Source organism: Bos indicus, chromosome 3, assembly GCF_029378745.1.
Source record: "Bos indicus isolate NIAB-ARS_2022 breed Sahiwal x Tharparkar chromosome 3, NIAB-ARS_B.indTharparkar_mat_pri_1.0, whole genome shotgun sequence".
NCBI lineage: Eukaryota > Metazoa > Chordata > Mammalia > Artiodactyla > Bovidae > Bos > Bos indicus.
Genome location: NC_091762.1, coordinates 73607920 through 73620400, shown reverse-complemented (window position 1 = coordinate 73620400; position 12481 = coordinate 73607920). Strand labels below are relative to the sequence as shown.

Genomic DNA, 12481 nt, shown 5'->3' with positions numbered 1-12481 from the left:
TGGGCTTACTGCTGCACTATACCTTGTATTACAAAATGCTGCACCAAATTTATACTGACTTCTCTACAGAGTGGGTTGAAGAAATCTGGTTCCGAGTACCACTCTTAATATGTTTAATTATTTTGACAAATTGTTTTAGAACTTCACGTGCATTCCCTTTAGATCCACAGCATTCTCACTGCCGCATAAGTATAGCATTAAACGAGGACATTTCCAATTAGTCTGCATCTTTATGAATAACTTGCCTTGTTCTGCCTAAATTATTCAGCTTAAAGTTTTTTCTGAAATCATAGATTCTTTTTAAATTAATTACACAACAGTGCCAAACACAGGACCCAGCATATGGCAGGCACTTAATAAATGTTTGTTGAATAAATAAATGAGCTTTGCTTCAGTTCTGGATTTTGGCCTATCTTTTTATAATGTTAACCAAATAAACTGGCTTGTGTTGGAATGTGAAGCCATTTCCATGGATATTGGAATTTGCTTCAAAAAACTTGCCTTGATTCATGATTTAAAGTTCTGAATTGAAAGTAAGGAGAAATTTATATCTAGATCTTCATTAACAGACAATTGCTTAACATTTTCCCTTCTGAGAGGAACAAGCCCTGGGCATAAAGTCAAAACTGCACAGAAAATACTGGCCCTCGTCATTGCTACATTGCTAGTAAAGAGATTTGTTATCTCTGAAATGTTAATAATATTGGTCCTTACCAACAAATGCTGTTTTAAGATTTTAGGAGGTAACATGTATGTAACACTTATCCATTGCTGCATAAAATACACTAAAAATTCAATGGCTTATTTATTTCTGCTCATCAGTTTATAAAATATCTGAGCAGATCTGCTGATTTAGGCTGGACTTGACAGGTTTCACCAAGACTTTCTCAGGGTCTTTGCCTGGCAGCTGGTTAACTTCTATCTAGGGTGATGAGGATAATGGGGCTATGCGTTTTCATCAGTGTTTTCTCATGTTGTGGTAGAGGTTTTAAGACAGAGAACAAATAAATGCCCTGAGTCCACTTGAAACCAAAGCTCAGAAATGGCATAAAATGTTACTTCTGGCACATTCCATTGGTCAAAGCAATAACAAGGGCAACTAGCCAAGATTCAAGGATTGGGAAAATAGCTTCTATCTCTTAACGCAAAGAATTACAAAATCATATTGCAAAGGGGCAAGGACAGTACAGAACCGTGGCCATTTTTGCAATCCACCACAACATAAAAGGTTGTTGTCACACTACGTGCATATGTGTGTTTAATCAATGACATTTATTGTTATAATTAGCCTACAGCCTATGCTTCCTTGTTAGTCCTTTTCTTTCACTCTCACCTCATCCTTTTAGGTGTTCAACTTCATGATTTTGACCAAAGAGGTTGGATGATTAAGAAAACCACTTTGCTTATATCCTCTGTCATTCCCCCAAACCAATCCAAGAAGCAATATAGGGTAACCTCTACCCACAAGGAATGACTCTTGTAGCTTTTTTAATCCTTCATTTTCTGAATCTTCCAATTCACAGTTGAAGCTAAGGGATGTCTAACGCCATAACAACGGCCTCTAGAGTTAGACTACTTTGTTGTGGAACAATGTGACCTTGAGTGGATTAGTTTATCTCTTTGTATTTACATTTTCTTAATTCTGAAATGGAGTTACTGAGAAGTTTAAATGAGATTTTATACAAATATCTGTACCTGATATATAGTGAGCCTGGTGTGGCCTGTGTGTGGCTGAATACGTGTTACATTTAATAATTTCTTTCAGTAAGGTATAAAATTATGAATCAAGTCTATGAGATAATTAACAGAAAACAAGGCAAAATTTCCTTGGGTGGCTGACTAGGCTCACATATTTTCTCAACACTGCCTTCAGTTCCTAACCTCTTTATAAAGTTTTATTGTTCACAATGTTCTATTTTCATTTCCTTATAAAACTCTTTACTCTGATGGATTCATAGAAATGTGTTAACTGTACAAATCAGATAGCAATTTTATATATATATATATATGCATTGATAACACAAGGAACTTTGAGAAATTATTATTTCTCAAGAATAATGAAATAAAACATTAACCAAGATTATTGTAAGTGAATCCTCAGCATAGGCACAGTTTTGGAAAACAATGCAAGCTCATCAAACATTATTTCCTCTAGTGTATATCAAGACTACCTAAGGAAAAATCAAGATGACAGAGATCCAGATTGTTAAAAATGAGGAAAGGCCCTACTTGAAAAAGCTTATTACTCTAATCTAAACAATATTGCACTTATGTTTTTGCCAACAGTTTAGTATACATTAATATACAACATTTTCATATATAGTACTCCTTGCTTGTTGTTAAACAAAGGGCAAGAAACAAATCTAACCAATGTCTAATTCCTTCTGTGTCATACATTATTACCTACTACTGAGGTGGTAATCTGAGGAAAAGATTATGCCAAAATCAGACTTGATTAAATCCCCTGCCAAGGAACATAGCTATATTTAGCAACATTTCTAAGAAAGAAAGGAAGGAAGGGAGGGAGAAAAACAGAAATAAATGTTGTACCTCATAGTATGCAGCAAAATTGAATTCTACCAAATGCACCCGTGTATGAGGATGCTAAATAAAGAGCTGCCTGATCCAGTGTTTTCTTTGGTTATGAAACCCCATCTTTTTATTTTCCATCCTCCACCAATACTAGCAACTCTGCTTTGGAACTGTTATAATGAAGATCTGATAAAAAGAGTATAACTAATACTAACTTCATTTATAGAAGGACTTACACATGTCTGGCACTACTCTGGATATGTCAGCTATCTTCTTCTTCACAACAGTCTAGCAAAATAGACATTATTCCAATTTTACATAGAGGAAATAGTCACACTTGGCGAGCTGATAAGAGTAGGACCTAGATTCAAATACAAGTTTCTCTCAGTTGAGATCTTATGCTCTTATTATAAAAATACTTAAAAACTGACACTATATTTCTCTTCAGACTCTTTACAACTGAAAAGTATTCATTATCATTTTCAGAACATTCCCTCATGTTTGATGTTCTCTTGTTAACACTCTCCGCAGTCTCTGTAGCTTTCTTTAATAATAGGCCCTGATTAAGCATAGCACTATACTAATCCTATATTAAACAAAGCGTAGATAGCTGTATGTTTCCTACAGGAAATGTTCTTTTAATACTCCTGAATATACAATTACAATCCCCTCTTCCCCCCACTGGCACAACCTTAATGAACATCCATTTAAAACAGTAAAGCAAGGTCCATGAAATGAGTTATTGTTAGTCAGTCACACTCATCTAATTAGAAAAATACTAAAATATACAATCTAGTTCTTTCATTTCTTTTCTGGATAAATAGTAGAAAGGACATTTTAAAGTAAGATGAATTTGGATTCTCCTTGATGTTCTAAGCATATTAATTTCAGAAAAGACCATTACATAAGACAGAATTTATTTTTCTAAACATTTTTTAATCACTGGATAATATCCTATTTGTTCATATTATGTGTTTATGGGAAAATATGATCTTATTTTTCTAGTTTTGATGCTAGAGTCTTTTTTTTAATCCAAAATAGCATATATTTAATATATGCATTTTGAAAAGTTACCTTTTCAAAAATCATAATTACATGTTTTTGAGAAAAATATCTGCTTTACAAGAAAATGAATTCGGGCAACATGAATAACCCAGAGGTTATACACTAAGGGGAAATAGTAACATTCTACCATATGCATCATAAATTGCAAAATAAATTGCATTGTAAAATGCATCACAAATTATTTTTTAAATATAACTTTAGGGCTTCCCAGGTGGTTCTAGGAAGAACTGAACTGCCAATGCAGGAGGCAAGAGATGCAGGTGCGATCCCTGGTTTAGGAAGATCCCCTGGAGAAGGAAATGGCAACCCTCTCCAGTATTCTTGCCTGGAGAACTCCAAGGACACAGAAGGCTGGTGGGCTACAGTCCACGAGGTGGCAAAGAGTCAGGCACGACTGAGCAGCTAACACTATAAGAAAGCACATGATTTTATATATTTTGGAGTTGTGTACTCTTTTGGAAATTAGTTTAACACTATGGATGAACACTTTCTGCCAAAAAGAAATGTATTTATGAATATATACAAAATCATTATTTAGGCCAAATATAGAACTTCTGGTTTGGATGAAAGTAAAATCATTGCTATGTTAGGATCATGAGAATTCCATTGGGAAGCATGTAGGTCATAATAGAAGGTTATATCTAGCTTACTAATGAGATACACAGGAAATATAAAAGCATATTTTGAGTCTTTGGCAATGAATGTGAAGTGTTTTGTTTCATTCAGAGTAATCTTGAACTCTGTTAAACATCTTCACAAATGATCTGCAGTTGGTTGTTAATGACAGTAATTAAATTCTTAGATGAGAGAGGATATTAAGCAATGAGACATCATATAATAGTACAAAAGTCTAGAAAAAATGGCTTGAAATTAATCAAATGAGATTTAATCTTGAATTGCAAAGGCCAGTATTTGAGTAAAAAATAGATTCAAAAAAGTTGAAGGAAAATTAAAAATTAGCTTCAATAAATAGATATTTCCAATAGTTAATATAAAGTTGATTTGATATCCTATAATGGGCTTTAAAAAATGCAAGCTGTTTTTAAAATAGAAATGATTTAAAAATTTGTCATAGTAATCATCACGGAAATTTCCAGGGCTGTATGATCACAATGGGAAAGTTGAAAAGTTGTGGACAACTTGTGCTATAACAGAAGCTTTATGATCATCAGACACCTATGCAACAGCAGGAATAAAGGGTCCCATGAAGAATCCTTGGAAGAGAAGACTGAGAAAGAAATACAGCTGGATGAAGACATCAGATTTGTTGTGACAATTTTCTACAAACTCAGCAAAAGAATCAAACTTTCCTAAACAAGTGATAAAAATTAAAATCATGGAAAACAAAACGAAATAAACAAAAAGATATGGCACTTAGAGACAGAACAGTTCTAATTCTGATAAAATCGGCCGTTTCTTCATTAGCAGAACTGAACATATCATTTGTAAATATTCCAGAGGATTTTGTTTTAACCAGGACATTGATACTGTTCTCTCTGCTAGAACTTTCACCCTTCTGCAAAGACTCAAGTATGTTTTTGGACAAAATTTATTCACAAAGGGTTCTTCAAAGTGCTTCTTCTGCAATAGTCTTAGAGCCTTCACATGATTATTCTTTGGAAAAAATACTGAAACTTGAGTTACATAATTACAGCTTAAGAAAATAAGTCCTCTATTTTGAGGTTCTTAGCAGTGATTTTTTTTCTTACTAGTAATAAAATAATGGCAACAGAACATAGCATCAGGTGATGATATAAAATAGATACCAAGCAAGAATGCAATAAGGCTTTTCCATTTTTAGATAGTGATTATATACATTATCTCCAGAGTAGATTTCTCTTTTTCTGTAAATAAAATTACTGGAAGAGCTTGTCTTACAGAAGGACTATAGAAGTGGGCTCAGTTCAAATTTCTCTTTCATGCCTAAATTAAGTGAATCAGGAAACACTGTATATTAACATCTGTAATATTATGCACAGTGAGGAAAATATACTTCAACTGCTAAAAACATCTTCAGAGTTTTTCTCCCATACATACACTAAAATGTTCAGAATCACCATGTCATTAGACTATGTTGAAAACCAATATTTTTCATATATCCCCAAATAACTCTTTACTTAATCTCTAGAATTTTTTTTAAGTAAAAATATTTCTAATAAGTAAATTGACTCTGTTATTTTGGATCCATTGAAGAAAGAGACTGAGTCATTTTTCAATGACATTAACATATGTCTGTGGCATTTCAGGTATGAAAACAAAATCTTTATTCTCTTTCTCCATTTTTATCTTGAAAAATAAATAATCTTATATACCTAGCTTAATTTTTACTTTAAAATGTAGATAGCACTCTATTAAATAAAGGTTACGATATCACAGTAATCATAATAAAATTCCAGTGGCTGAATAACCACATTGGGATATTTGGAATGCTACTGATTAGTCTGTGCCACAACAGAATCTCTGTGATGGTTAGTTTTATATCTCAACTTGGCTGGACCACAGTGCCCAGATATTTGGTCAAACATTGTTCTAGATGTTTCCATGACGGTGTTTTGGAATAAGATTAGCATTTAAATTGGTTGACTTTGACTAAAACAGATTGCTTTGCATACTGTGGATGGGCCTCCTTTAACCCTCTGAAGGTCTGAATAGAACAAAAGACTAATGTCCCTCCGCAAGAGGGAAATCTATAAGCAGATGGCTTATAGACTTGAACTTAAACAGAAACATTTTCCCGGATCACCACTTTGCTGGCTTACTCTGCAAATTTGGGGTTTGCCAGCCTCTATACTTGTATGAGCTAGTTCCTTAAAAGAAATCTCTCTGTATTACATCCTATTCTGTTTCTCTGGAGAACCTTGACTAATACAACATTCATGACCATCAGGTATCCACTCAGTGGAAGGCACAAAGGATCACAAGAAAAATCTTTGGCAAAGAGGATTATATAAAATATAAATGTCTCCCCAGCTTCCATATAAAACTATAGCCTTCAAATATAAATTTATTTTATTAATTTATTTTCAAGAGAAATGGGGTTCCCAATGGGAAAGGGGGTTGCTACTTTTATGATTTCAGTGTTCAAGAATTGGCTCTTTAAAGAGTATGACCAAAACTTAGGTTGAATTTACTAGTTGATTGCACACCATAGTGTCAAACCCAGATTTGAAAGACTGATACAGAGAGGCACTTGTCTATGTCTAGCAACAGCGATTCCCTCAGTTACTTTCCTATAGACGTATTTGTACATATCTTTGCCTTGGAGACAATACAGTATCATACCACTCAGTACAACATAGTGGTCAGGAGTACCCATTCTGGAGTACCAATGTTGTCAAGTTAAGCTACCTCCAGTTTTAAGGTTTTTTATCTGTAGTTTAACAGTATCTACTTGACAGGGCCAGTATGAGAATAATGTAAATAATACTCAATATAGAATGTTTCTCACTTTTAGTCTCCTTACAAGGCAAGAATTGTGTTTTATATACAATCCTAACTAACCACTGCACAAATCATCCAATTTGGTGCTTTACATCTAGTCAACAACCAAAGATAATAGCTACCAATTATTGTGTGTTCATGATACACTTAGAAGTCTTACAACATTCCTTCAAAGCAGGTCCTATTATCCCCATTTTAAGATGAGGAAGCTGAGACTCTGAGAGCAATAGCTTTGAAGATCACACAGAGCTCCTCAACAGTAGAGTCAGCATTTAATTCAGGTCTAACTCAAAGCTATATTCAATTTGTACTGCAACTTGATATCACTGCTTACTGGACGTTTAGTAATAGGTGTTTGCTAGTTTCAAAGATCGCGTGGGAAGTTGCCATTGATCACAATATTCTGTCCTTTTATTTCCTTTCCATGTTGCTTGATGATCTGGTTCTGTGACACTTTGGAAGCTAAAAGTCTGGCTGTTAAGTCTTGTTAGACAGTGGAACAGAGTAAAGGGGAAGATTATAAAAGTATGTTCCCTGGTGATTCTTATAAAGGGAAAAATACACTATCTATTGAGCTTAATTTTCAGATTCATCATGCTTGGACAAGATACAAACTCATTATAGGCAGTATCTATCTTTCCAGGAGGCTGAAGATAAACTGTTTGTGTTCTAAAGATTGTTCCAAACCCCAGGTCAATGATTGTAACAAAATAAGAAATTATTAAGAAATTTCCCTAAATTTTTTAAAAAATTGCTTTCCATTATAGCTAATAAATACTATTATATTCTGGAGAAATGTTCCCATTTTCATTGGTAAACATCCCTTTTAGCTTTTCATGGAACACTTTCCTGCATGCATTTTAGTTAGAGTAGTATTGAAGATTTTATGTAAAAGAAACCATGTAAATGTTAATCTGGTTCTAAATATTAGTTGTAGTATATAGCAATATTCTCCATTATCAAAATTATTTCAAATTTAAAATGTTCTATTTCTAAGATGTGCCCAACAATGTTATCATTAAATTAATGTCATCCTATATCTTAACTCAGGAAATCCTGTTACAGAGTCTATAGACTCACATTTTTTGGTAACCAAAAGATCTGTTACTTTCAAACACAGAATCTTATTACCAAGTTAAATATAAAATCACACTATTATAATTTGTGAGATAGAAGATTACAGCACTTTTTCTAAAACCATGATAATATTGCTATTTTTTTACCGAACTTCTTTAGGCAGTATTTCTGCCTTTTTGATTTTGTAAAATTATTTTACATTTTTAAGGGAAAGTAATCATGATGTTGCCTGAAGTGTCACATCAGGTACATCCAAATGGCAAATGAATGTCATTATAGTGCCCATTAGGGAACTCACTTTGATTAAAGAGGACATCCATGCCCAAGGACAGCTGCTGTCATCAGTTTCCAGGCAGAAGTAACATCCTGCTCCTGGCAAGGGGGCAAGGAAGAGCTTGTACTATAGCTTAGAAACACAGATTCTCTAATCTTTGGAGGGAAAATAGGCTTAGGTATGGAAATAGAGCATTAAATGGAAAAGTAAACCAATCAAAACAACAAAAGAACTGGTAATTTGGGAGAATTTAAGTCCATTTCCCATTAGGTCATGAGAGCACATAAAGTGTGATTATTGACGACTGTGCATGGAAATGGAAGCAAACAGGGTGATTTTAGTAGTTACATACTAAGACAAGTCTACTAGGCAAGGGTATACCAAAGGCCAATTTTATATCCTTTTTCTGTTTTAAGAGTTAGAGGGCTTTATCTCAGAACAGAATAGATTCTGAAACCACAGTCACATCCTGTTATTAAAACAGTCAATAACCATCAGGGTTAGAAAAAAAAACAACTGTAATAATTCTAAAGACCAAAACAGAAGAAAGTAGTGAGACCTATAAACAACTCTGAAGTGAAGACTTTTGAATATAACTTTTAGTTCAGCATTAAAAAAATTGAAATTGGCCCATTTTTACATCTCTTTGTTTTTCTAATTGAAAAGACAAGCAAAGCACATGAGATGTGTTACCTATTAGGAACAGAATCACTTCATTAATTCAATATTCCAGTGAAACCTTAAGGTCTCTAATTGACAGGAAATGTTAATTTGTGGGCACTATAGCCTGTGCTTATTTTGCTGGGATATTTAATGGCTCTCTCCCTACCTTTGCTTCAGTTTCTCCAGAAAGCCAGGCTATCATTCTTTTAATTGAACTGGAGAGGGAGGGAAAGAAAGGATGTCAGCTCTCTCCCACTGATGAGTGTCACATCCAATTGCCACCCTTACCAAAGGGAATGAAACTAGGTTAAGGGGACAGGTTCTGTATTTTTAAAAATTACCTGCCATGTATTTTTTTCCCCAAATGTCAGGTGGTGGCCTCTATTAGAGGTAGACCATTAATCAAACTAATGAGAACGATGGATGTAACTGTTCCTTAACAAAGACATAATGCCTCAGTGGGAAAGGGGTAGAACAGCAGATTTTTATGATGTAGGCTTTTCCTTATGAATACTTGGGTTTGAGTCATACCACATGTGCAAATCAGCACTTCCTGACCCTTACAACGGTTTAATGCTCCCTAAAGAAGAAGACTGTATTACTGAATCAAAATCAGTTTTATCTATGGTGAAGAAAGAAAAAAGAGTCCCATTTGCTTTGCAACAGTAAGGCATTGCAAAACCATTCTCAATGATCTAAACTTTACTAGTGATCATTCAAGTTTTGAAGACGCTGCTAAGGACAGAGGAAGTTGTTTCACAGAAATAGGATCTGATCATGTGTTAACACAGAGGCTTGATCTTTTTGCACATCTCTAGACCATTCTGAGTTATTCTGCCTTAATGCTAAGTCTAGAGTAGGAGAAATGGCAAGAAAATATGGATGTTATACTTTCAGGACTCAAAAGAAATAAGAAATTCCTCACTACACCTTTCCGACAGCTTATGGCGAGCCTAATGGAAGAAAACAGCAAGGTTGGGAGATGACTGCAATGAGGAAAGTCAGCATTCAGTTCAGTTCAGTTCAGTCACTCAGTCGTGTCCGACTCTTTGCGACCCCATGAATTGCAGCACGCCAGGCCTCCCTGTCCATCACCAACTCCTGGAGTTCACTCAGACTCACGTCCATTGAGTCAGTGGTGCCATCCAGCCATCTCATCCTCTGTCGTCCCCTTCTCCTCCTGCCCCCAATCCCTCCCAGCATCAGAGTCTTTTCCAATGAGTCAACTCTTCGCATGAGGTGGCCAAAGTACTGGAGTTTCAGCTTTAGCATCATTCCTTCCAAAGAAATCCCAGGGCTGATCTCCTTCAGAATGGCCTGGTTGGATCTCCTTGCAGTCCAAGGGACTCTCAAGAGTCTTCTCCAACACCACAGTTCAAAAGCATCAATTCTTCGGCGCTCAGCCTTCTTCACACTCCAACTCTCACATCCATACATGACCACTGGAAAAACCATAGCCTTGACTAGACGGACCTTTGTTGGCCAAGTAACATCTATGCTTTTGAATATGCTATCTAGGTTGGTCATAACTTTCCTTCCAAGGAGTAAGTGTCTTTTAATTTCATGGCTGCAGTCACCATCTGCAGTGATTTTGGAGCCCCCAAAAATAAAGTCATTAACAGGCACTAATTGTCTTGGTCAAGCCATGGACAAAGACTCCTTTGACCCACTGGCCATCCTGATGAAAATCCTTGAACATGCAGAGAAGACACATGGTAGACCCAAGAAATGGCATTTCTCCAAGAGTTCGCATTTGTAGAGAGAAATGTTTTTCAGCTTTTGAGGTTTTGGCAATGCCTATTAAAAAGTTTACTTCAATTTAAAAGTTTACTTAAATTAAAATTATTTCATGTCAATCTGAAGACAAACTAAATAAACGTTTCTATTAAAATCAGGAATAATATATAATGAATGAAACTTTTTTCAAAACCAATCAGTGAAATCATTAAATTTTTATGGAAATTAATCTTTATAAATAATGATTCACATAATTTTAATTGCAGAGTATGCAGTTATATTCCCCATGTTAATTTCTACATAACTATATGGTTAGAGAAAGTAGCTTAATTTTTGTCTTAACTTTTTGATAATTAATTATAGATTTTAAGTCTGGAAAAATCAGATTTCATGGTATAGAAAAACACATTGTACAAAATAGGAAGAAATAATAATCAGGTTAGTGAATAGTTAAAATGAAAATGTATTATATTTAGAAAGTAGAATGAAGAGTGGGAGAAAGTGGGAAAAATATAAAGTCCAACGTTGTGGACTCCACAAAGACTTTTTCTGTAACCCAGGGAAAACAAGGACCCCACTTTCTTCACAGGTAACACTAAAATTACTAGTAGTACTAAACTAAGTGTAAATGAAAAACACTATCTCTTGAGCCCTTACTCTGTATTATACTCTGTTCTAAACAGTTGTCCAATGCAACTTTCACAAAAATCCTATAAATATGTAATATTATCCCATCTTTAAACAAATGAGAAAACTGAGGCAGAAAGAGATTAAGTTAACCCAATTCATACAGTAAAAAAACAATAGAGCCAGATTCAAACCATGTAGTCTGACCATGGGCCAGGGCTCTTATTCTCTCTGCTATGCATCCGGGAGTCAGAAATGTTGTTTCCCCCTTCTCTGCTCTAGGGATATCCTTAGAAGTTGGGTGAATGAAAGGCAAGTGTCCACGCTGAGCGAACCAAAATTCTTCTCATAGTGAAGTGTTTAAATTGCATTGCTTTTCTCACACCAAGTACCATGGAGTACTGCTAGTCACATCTCCCTGAAAGAATAAGAGCTCTTAACTACTTGTACATGATTATCTGTGTTGGTCCTCAGAGCTTCAAACACACTCACACACACACATACACTCACACACACACACGCATGCATGCATACATGGTTATAGAAATAAAAAGACTTCTGATATGTTTTTCTGGAGTATGTTTTCTGGGACAAGAAAAGTAAGCAAAGAGTAAAATCATTGTCCACTTTACACTTTCTTTCATGTTTCTCTATGTTTGGGTGACATTGCACCCTACAACCCTAAGGAACAATTCTAAACATATACCTTTCTTGCATTTCACTCTTTTCTTTAAACACCTCATCCAGTGTTCATCTACCTTCAAACACCTCATCGAATGTTTCCTTCTTAGATTGTACCTTTCCCTCAGAAATAAACTTCTCTTCCTTCTATGCTTATTACACTCCTCTTCACCAGCTTTGCCAAGCAAAGCCGCTTATTCCTCAGTATGGACCTCTAAATCAGTAACACCAAGGTTGTGAACATTTTACCACACTGGGAAATAAGGGCTCAACACCTTTGGTATTGAGATCAACTGGACTTTTCCTGAGAATTTGTTAACTGTAGTGCAAAATAAAGTCCTACACAGCCCTGTTAGGAACGTCTTCTGCTTGATGTACAAATCA

At 35.0% G+C, this 12481-nt stretch overlaps 1 protein-coding gene across 2 annotated transcripts in view; it reads right to left on the bottom strand.

Annotated features, from left to right (window-relative positions):
• NEGR1 (neuronal growth regulator 1) overlaps nucleotides 1-12481 on the bottom strand; it is a 1040964-nt gene that overhangs the window by 491735 nt on the left and 536748 nt on the right. The gene's annotated exons all lie outside the window — the stretch shown is intronic.